Here is an 8,891-nt window from a genome sequence, read left to right on the forward strand (position 1 = left end):
TCCAAAAAAGCCCCCTGCTCCGGGAAAATAAGTCTAGGGAGTACCCCCCTCAATCTAATAGCGAGAATTTTCGCCGTCACCTTGTACAAGGTCGTACAAAGGCTGATCGGACGAAAATGACTCGGCTCCGTAGCATCCTGCCGTTTCGGAATCAGGGCAATGAAGGTCCTCTGCCACTCAGCAGCCATCACTGCTGTGCTGAAGAACTGCTGTATAGCTGCCGTCACATCCCGTCCAACTATCCACCAATATCGCTGAAAGAACACCGGTGGGAACCCATCCGGCCCTGGCGCCTTGTCCCCTCCGAGGGACCACACCGCCTCCCTAATCTCCCTCTCTGATACCGGACTAATCAAATCAGAATTCTCCTCCTCTGTGACCACCGCCCCTGGCAGTGGGATCTCTGCTAGGCTCGCTCCTCCAATCTGCTCTGTCCATCTGCCCCTAAAGAAGCTCACCAGAATCCTCTGTATCACCTCCGGCTCCTCCGACTGCTGCCCCTCCTCATCCCTAATAACTCTGATCCTGTTCTGATTCCTCCTAATCACTGTCGCCTAGTGAAAATATCTGGTATTCCTGTCCCCCTCCATGATCCACTGTACCCTCGCCTTCTGTCTCCAGAATATCTCCTGCTGTCTAAGTAGACCATCATGCAGAGCAAGTAAGGATCTAAGCTCCCCAACCTCCTCATCTGACAGACCTCCCCCTCGAGCCTCCTGATCCTGTAACCTAACAATGGCCACCTCAGACTCCTCAATCCTCCTAAAGATGTCTCCCACCTCCTCTCGATTCCATCTCCTCAGCCTCCTCCTCGCCAACTCCAATCTCCGGGACACCCGGTACATGGCATCACCCCTCACTGGAGTGCTCCACGCCTCCCCAACCATCTCCCATGAACGAGGGTAAGAAAGCCATATCTTCTCGAACCTGAAAGGGGGATGCACCGGAACAAAGGCATCAGTGCTCAGCAACAAGGGACAGTGATCAAATGCAATCCTGGGTAAATGAGACACACGATGATCCGGGAATCTCTGGACCCACCCCGCTGTCGCACAAGCTCTATCAAGTCTCTCCCAAACCCTAGCCGGACCCTGTTGATTGTTGCACCATGTGAATCTTGGACCAGAGAATCCCAAATCAATCAACCCATTTGTGGTCAGAAAATCCTGAAATTCCTTAACCTTCCTCTCGTGGGAGAAAGGCTTGCCCCCCATCTTCTCCTGAGGGTCGACAATACAATTAAAGTCACCCGCCATCAGAAAGGGGAGACCCTGATCAACCAACTGCGATGCCTCCTCCCACAGCCGTCGCCTCTCCCTGAAGTCAGTACTCGCATACACCGCCGCAAGAACCCAGGGATCGTTTGTGCCCTCCGAGATCACCAGAATCACCTCTTGGCCACAAACATGAAAAGTATCCAATCTACACGACTCCAACCTCCACGTGACAATTATCCCGCCCGACAACCCACGGGACTCCACAGCATAGAAACCCCATGTCCGAGGGAGCACCCTCCTTGCCTTCTGAAGGCCCCTACCCGATAAACGGGTCTCAAACAAAATACAAATATCCGGTCTGTTCTGCTGCACAAACCTTCGGAACGCCGGGGCAAAAGAGGGCTTCCCCGCACCACGACAGTTCCATAGGAGAACCTTCATTGTTCACCCATGGGAGTATCACAACCCGCCATCCCGGGGTTGCAATCATGAACCACCTCATTCACAGAGCCATCAATACCCAATCCTCCTGTGTTCACCTTCCTCACCGCTTCCTTCAATTGATCCAAGGCACGGAGGTGAACATCACAAGTCACCGGCCTGGCCCCCCGTCCCGCCACCTCCCCCTGGTCAGCTACAGCTTCCTCCCGACCCTTAGGCTGCCCACTCCCATAGTCCACCCTCTGGCCGCAACCCCTTCCACTGAACTTAGAAGAAGACTCTGCAGCCGGCGGCAGAGAAAGCTCCCCCCGTGCCTCCGGTACCACTTCTACGGGCACCGCCTCCGGTGGCAGATTGGGCGGCCCGGCCGCACCCCCCAACCCCACCACACAGCTGTCTCCACCCTTCGACCCAGTCGGCCATACCACCGAATCCGCCCCCGAGTCCGAGAGCAGCGCCGCCACCGAGAGAGACCGGGCCATCGTCGTCCCAGTCGCCCCCCCGGCCCCGCACCGGAATGGACCGCCACCTTTGGGCTCCCGCTCCGCCCGGGGAGGTCGACCGCACACCACCGAGAGAGGCGGAGGGGAGCTCTTGCTCCTCCAGTGGTGGCTTCCCCCCGGCCGCTCCTTCCTCAACGTCCCCGCACCTCCCCCGGGGGAGATCGATCGGAGCAGCCCCTTTTGTCTTGCCGGGCTTCTGCTCCGTTTCTGACTCCGACCCACTCCCCCACGAACAGAGGAGACGTCCCTGACCGCAGTCCGAACCAGATCATCGCATTCAACCACAACCCGAACAGGGTCAGGTTCCGCCTCACCCACACCATCGGCCCCAGCCCGAGTCGGTCCAGGGTCACTCCCCCCCGAACTCAGACCCGATTCCAACTCAGCTGGCGCGTCTGCGACCTGGGTAGTGTGACTCGGCCCACCCTTGATCACGCCCCCGCCGGCTTCGGAGACATCCTTCTCCGGCGTTCTTCGGCGAGCGACCTTGGAGGGTTTTTGCCAACCTTCGAGATCTACCGGGGAAGACACCGCTTCAGTCCCGGTCGCGCCTGGCTTCATACCGGATTGCGGAGAGTTCGGGCCAACCCCCGACTTGCCCGTCGCCTTCCTCCGAGCCGGCACATTAGCCACCCGCGGCGCCCGCGAATGACCAGTGACCATCCACGGGCCGAACATAGCCAAGTCCTCCGGATCATCACTGCCCCTGCTCACCTGGACCGACGGCGACCTCGATGCCTCTGTCCCGTCCCCCTAAACCTCCCCTTCTTCCGCCACCACGGCCTCCGCCATAGAAAAAGCACAACCCGTCGACACATGCCCTATTCGCCCACACCTGGTGCAGGGGGCCGGCAGGTTCTCGTAAACGAAATCCTGCCAGAAGACCTCCGCCACCCCCTTCGATGAACCCCTCACTAGCGTCCCCGGTTTGAGAGGAGCAGAGCAGTCCATTGCTAGCTTCACCCTGGCGAAACCACACCTCTTCCCCTGCTCTGTGACCCCATCCAAGGCCAGAGGAGTGCCGGCAGAGGCAGCTATCCGCATGATAGTCGACTTCTTCCAGTAATCCAAGGGTAGCCTTGGCATGCGGAGCCACACAACCACCCGGCTCAGCCCCACATCGCCCGGAATGAAGTTCGGGCGCCACCGATCCACTGCAAGGAGCTGACCGGCTACCATCCACGGCCCGCTCGCCATCGCAGCTTCCCGATCGGCCTCGTTCGCGAACCGGACGGCGAGGAAACCATCCATCAAGGTGAAGCACTCCACTTCATATCCCAAACGCCCCACCCTTTTGATCTCCCTCGCCACCCATTCCGCCGGAACGAACCTCCCAAGGCTTCTCACCAGAATCGTGGAGGTCCGCCATTCCGACCGGTTGCCCTCTAACTCCTCCTCCGGGACGTCGACCACCTCGGAGAACCGCTTCTGCAACAGCTCCCGCACCCGAGGGGAGGAACGGTTGGGGGCTCCATCATGCCGACATTGCTCACCCTTCGCCACATCCGCCCAAGAGCGGCCCACCTCCGCGGTCCCGGCGCCTGAATCCTTCCTCCCTTCACCTGAACCCGTCCCAGCTCCCGTCGATCCTCGGACCGCAGATCCACCCCCCAAGTCGGACATCCCCACCATCTTATTGTTTTTTCACTATTACCCTTCTTCTTCTACTCTCGTGGCATCCCTCTTTTAAACCATTTCAGAGAACCTCTCTCAAGAACTCTCCAACAAAGCCAGGCTAAAACTTACGAACATCTGAAGTTTAGGACCCATAGAATTAAATACAAAGGAGGTTCATTTCTCTTTTAAATGTATGCAAGAACAAAGTTTCTAACTCACCTTATTGTTGAAATGAAGTTGAATCAATTCTCAAGTCCCATGAACAAGAAGGTGGTTTTGAATGAGAGTAGGATATGAGATACCAAGAACAGGAGAAGAAGAGGACTGATCTTTTTATTTCGGAAATGCAAAGAAGAGAAAAAGTCCGAGTTTTATTTTATTGCAGAATTATCCTTCTGCCCCCTTATGACTCATCCGACTAAGCTGCCACGTCATTCAGGCCATCTCAAACTGTCCCATGATGCGGTTCCACAAGCGGGTTCAGCAAGCAGTACTGTATTTAACATCCCAGACATAGAGATGATGATGAGGGATGGAGAACCTTTCAAGGCCAAGCATGTATTTAGAAAAGCCAATGAGGCGGCCGACTGGATGGTTGCCTATACGGCCCATCACTCAGGGTACATCCTTTGATCAGGAAAGGGAGAGCTGCCACTAGCACTTCACGAGCTAGTGTATTTTGATTTTATTAGATGTATTCGTACCCGTACTATATGAAGAATCTGTATAAGCAAAAAAAAAAAAACAAACTTAGGTGTTTCAAAAAAAGCAGCCAATACTATGTTAAATTATTGGCTGATGTTTTAAATTAATTATTTACTATTTAAATTAATTTTTTTTTCTACTAAATTTTTTAATTAGTATTTTAATGTAGTTATTAATTCTGGATTTATTATATTTGCCAAGATTTTGACATCTTGATTTCTAAAATACCGACCGAGATCTAACTGTGGTCCCTCCGTGGTCCAGCATTTGATCTCAGTTCATCAAGGCTTGGCCACCCAACAAGAAAGCAGAGATCTAAAGATTTAAAATCATGCTATGATGCATATATTTTGCTTCTGGCTACATAAGTTGTGATAAAGTTTTGGGCCAATCCAGCTCCATCTCAAGTCTCCAGCCCAGAACCATATCTAGCCCGTGATATCATCATAATAGACTCTGTTAAGGGCCAATCAAGAACATGCACCCAAATCTAGAATTAGTAAAACCATAGTTATCAAGTACAAACTAGACCAGTTGGTCAAAGCCAAACTTACTGAATCATGCTCAAGTCTGGTTTGAGTATCTAATTAGACCTGATTTATGTTTAACCAATTGAAACCTGCCAGGTCTGGTCGGCAGTATATGAATCTGCTACGTCTTTTCGCTCTGGTATTGGATCACATACTAGCTACTACGCTGCGACAAGTGTTGCTAGCGTTGTATCCACTAATGATGATTCCAATACTACTGCTTTATTGAAATGCCTATTAGGTGTAGAAAATTGGCTTCCGACTTTAAGAAGGTTATATATTAGCATGGTTATCGAATCTGAACTTGACCAATTGGTCAAAACAGAGCTAGTGAATCATTCCCAAGTCTGGTTTGAGTCTCCAGTTAGACACGATTTATGTCTGACACATTAAAACCTACCAAATCTGGTCAGTGTTGGATTGAACCCTTGAGAATTATTATTTGGCTTTTACATATTTTTCTCAGAGAAAGAGAGAGATTATACTTATATTAACCATAAATATAAAAATTAAAAAAAATATTTTATTTAAATTTTAAAATTTTATTTTTATATCAATTGTAGGATCTATTTTATTAAACAAGGGAAATCCATTATAAAAATAGTGCTAAAAAGGAAATCTTGGATTGTCTATATAAATTCATTACAGTTTATATTATTACGATATAATTTGAGATTTTCTCCCTCTCTCTCTCCTTTTACCTTTCTCATTTTCTTCTCCACTTTCCTAGAAATTCAGTAACTACGAACGTATACTCTTAGACAGTTTAATAACAGTTGAGATGCATTAGATTCATGTATAAAGTGCGTTGTGAATGGATAAATAACAGCATTTCAGCATAGAGCCATGTATAAAGCTGGAACCAGTCGACAGCTTTCCTGCGTCTCTTCTTCGGAGCGACATAGCAAAGTCTCCAGTTTGGAGTACCGTAATAAGAAGTGCGAAAAATTTAAAAATATACCTCCCTTTCAACGTTGGAACCGGTTAAGAGCTTGTCGTCTTCCTGACCCACACCATACCGCCGCCGGCAGCCGTGTGCCAGCGCCCACGACCGCCGGTCATTCCGAAACGGCCGCCCCTCCTCCCCGCTGCCGGCTTCCTCTCCGCCGCTGCCGCCGGCTTCTCATCCCAGCCGTCGATTCTCAGATCCCGATACCGCCCCTCGATCTCCACCGTCCGCTCCGGTCCACCTCCGAAAACCCTAGCCGGCCGGAACTCGCGCTTCGGTCGAGAAGCTCCCCGGCTCCTCCCGTTCGCGCCGCCTTTGGGGTTTTTCGGCGACGGCTCCGGGGCGATCTTCTCGGATCCGCTCACCGACCCGGTGTCCATTGCCGTCCCATCGTTCTTGTCACCGTACGCTCGCTCATCCTTCATCGTTCGATCCGTCTCCGCTGGTTGCTTCTCCCTCCAACGACAGCTGGCGGAAGAATACCGATTGGACCCGCCGACGGGCTCCGCCGCCCCGTCTGCCTCGGGATTCGGGGATGGGCCGGAGATCGGCCGTTCGGAGCCGTTCGTCCGCCATTTCCGGCGAATGGGCCCGTTCGATCTAGGGTTTACTCGGGGATTCCGGAGCGCGACTTTTTCCTCGATCCTCCGCCACCGCCGCCCCCGCTCCTCCACCTCCCTCTCCTCGAACTTTCGGAGCCTCTCCTCTTCATCTTTTTGCCTGCAAAGCTTCTCTTCTTCTTCTTCTTCTTCTTGCCTCTCTTTGAGCCTCAGCTCCTGGAGTTGCTTTAGAGTCACGTAGCTCGAGGGGAAGGGCACAGTTTGGTCCTTCGTCTCCATCTTTCGCCTCTTTCCGCTAAAACGCATAGCGTGATTGCCTTCTATATAGATGGAAAACTCAGCTTATGCGGGGAATCAAATATTTATTAATAATAATGATATAATTTATTAATATAATCATTTGATTTTGTACATCTAAAATAAAAATTCTATTTTTACTGAGCTCTTTTATTTATCGTATTAATGATGAAGCATCTACTAATAATATTAATGATAATATACTCTTTTAAAAAACCGAGATAAAGGAAGAACAAAATCCGAGATAAAGGAATAAATAATTAAAATTTTAATGAAAATCAAATAATAGAAAAAAAGAAATATTCTTAGAACATCACTATCGCAGTTGTATCATTCCTTTTTTTTATAAAAAAAAAACTTTTGTTGGTTCCTTCGTTACATATGTTGAAAGCAACCAGAGAAAAGAAAGAAAATATGGACCGAAAGCTGATCTTTTTCCTTCAGAGGTTCCAAGCTTTATGACTTTATGCTATCAGCTTCAACTTTGCAATATGTCCATCTTACTGCTGATTAAGATGTCATAAGGATGTTCTAGTGAATGCAAAAAGCAAATATAACATTTATTTACTCAAATATAAATACATGGGTAGAGCTATCCTGTTCAACGGGACTTTTGGATTTTTCATTTTTTTTCTGCATGAGAACTATGATCAATTATGTGATGACTATAAGTGATTATGTTTGTAACTATTTTCTGTATGTGAACATGAATAGTTAGTAAAAACATATATGGCTTGATGAATAGCTAAAAATTTGCATAAATATTATATTAGTGAGAATGATTAATTGTGAGTTTCCTTATCTGTGATACAATGGTGCCACATATTATTCTCGATTGAATTTAACTATTTTTAATTTATCTATGATGCCTCTGAATACATAATTGCCTTGAATGTGCTTGTATTTTTTTTTGATTGATAATCTTGGTAAGAGACATTTACAATGTGAGTAAATTTATAGTTGTTGAAACTATTTAATAGAATTATTTGCATTTCTAAATTAGTTGTTTCTCTCATGCATGATGTGTAATAACCCCGAATCTCAACAAAAAAAGGCTAGCCAGAAAGTATTATTTGAATTCCTTGGTCCTATATAAGTACCCATGCATGGTCGATATGGGACTAACATACATACTTCTCTAGTTTAAGTCTTAACATTCTCGTTAAGTTAAGAATTCAAACTCATTCAAATCTAAATCACAAGTATTACGACGAGAATATGGTCAGTCATTATATGCCTATGCTATAGTGTCTCGTAGTCTACATAAATCATAAGCCGGATCTGCTCTGATATCTTTGTCACAATCTAAAATCTTATCCAAAAAAAGCTAGTCCGAAGGTATTTTTTGGTTTTTTAGTCCTGTAAAAATACCTAAGATCTATTTAGTACATAACTGATATGTGACTAAATATACGCCTGCACGAATTCTCACATAATGTTTGGAAGAATCATACCATTTTCAAAGAGCTCAGGTTGTATGTTTCATGCAAAAGAATGATTGGCCTTCTTCCACGACACTAACCATTGGATCGTGTCCTGCATGGCTCTCAAAGCATTCTAAACTTCCTCACTCATCCAAAGTGATCATTGTGCGATCCAATGTTGACTTGCATCAAGAAAGGTGAATCCTTCATCCGCATAAAAAATAAAACCCCTGTCCATTTTCAAGAGGATTTACTCCAGTTTACTGCTCGCAGGTCCATGCGTTTGGGTTTGTAATTAGGGCAGGCTTAACCTCAGAATTTTTGGTGGGACCTTGGGGCTGGATTTGTATCCTAAATTGATATGCTGCACGTGTGGTAAGGCTATATCACTTAATTGACCGAAGCGTTCGTAGTCTCCAGGATTTATGGGTTTTTTTTTAATGTGTATGGTTTTCCACGGTGGGCAAAATACTGGATTTGCCTTTTTCTCTCTCTCTCTCTCTCTTTCCCTTGCATTTAAGTAGTGAGATGCTAATGCCGCTGCACATAAAATTTGCTGATTTATTCTTGATATATTTTCTATTACTTTCCCTTGTCTGTCCTTTTCTTTTTCATTTTTCCATGGCTGACGATGCCTACTGCGGTTTA

This window comes from Phoenix dactylifera, chromosome 15 (genome assembly GCF_051530095.1).
Source record: "Phoenix dactylifera cultivar Ajwa chromosome 15, Ajwa_hap1_PhDact_Kaust_v1.1, whole genome shotgun sequence".
NCBI lineage: Eukaryota > Viridiplantae > Streptophyta > Magnoliopsida > Arecales > Arecaceae > Phoenix > Phoenix dactylifera.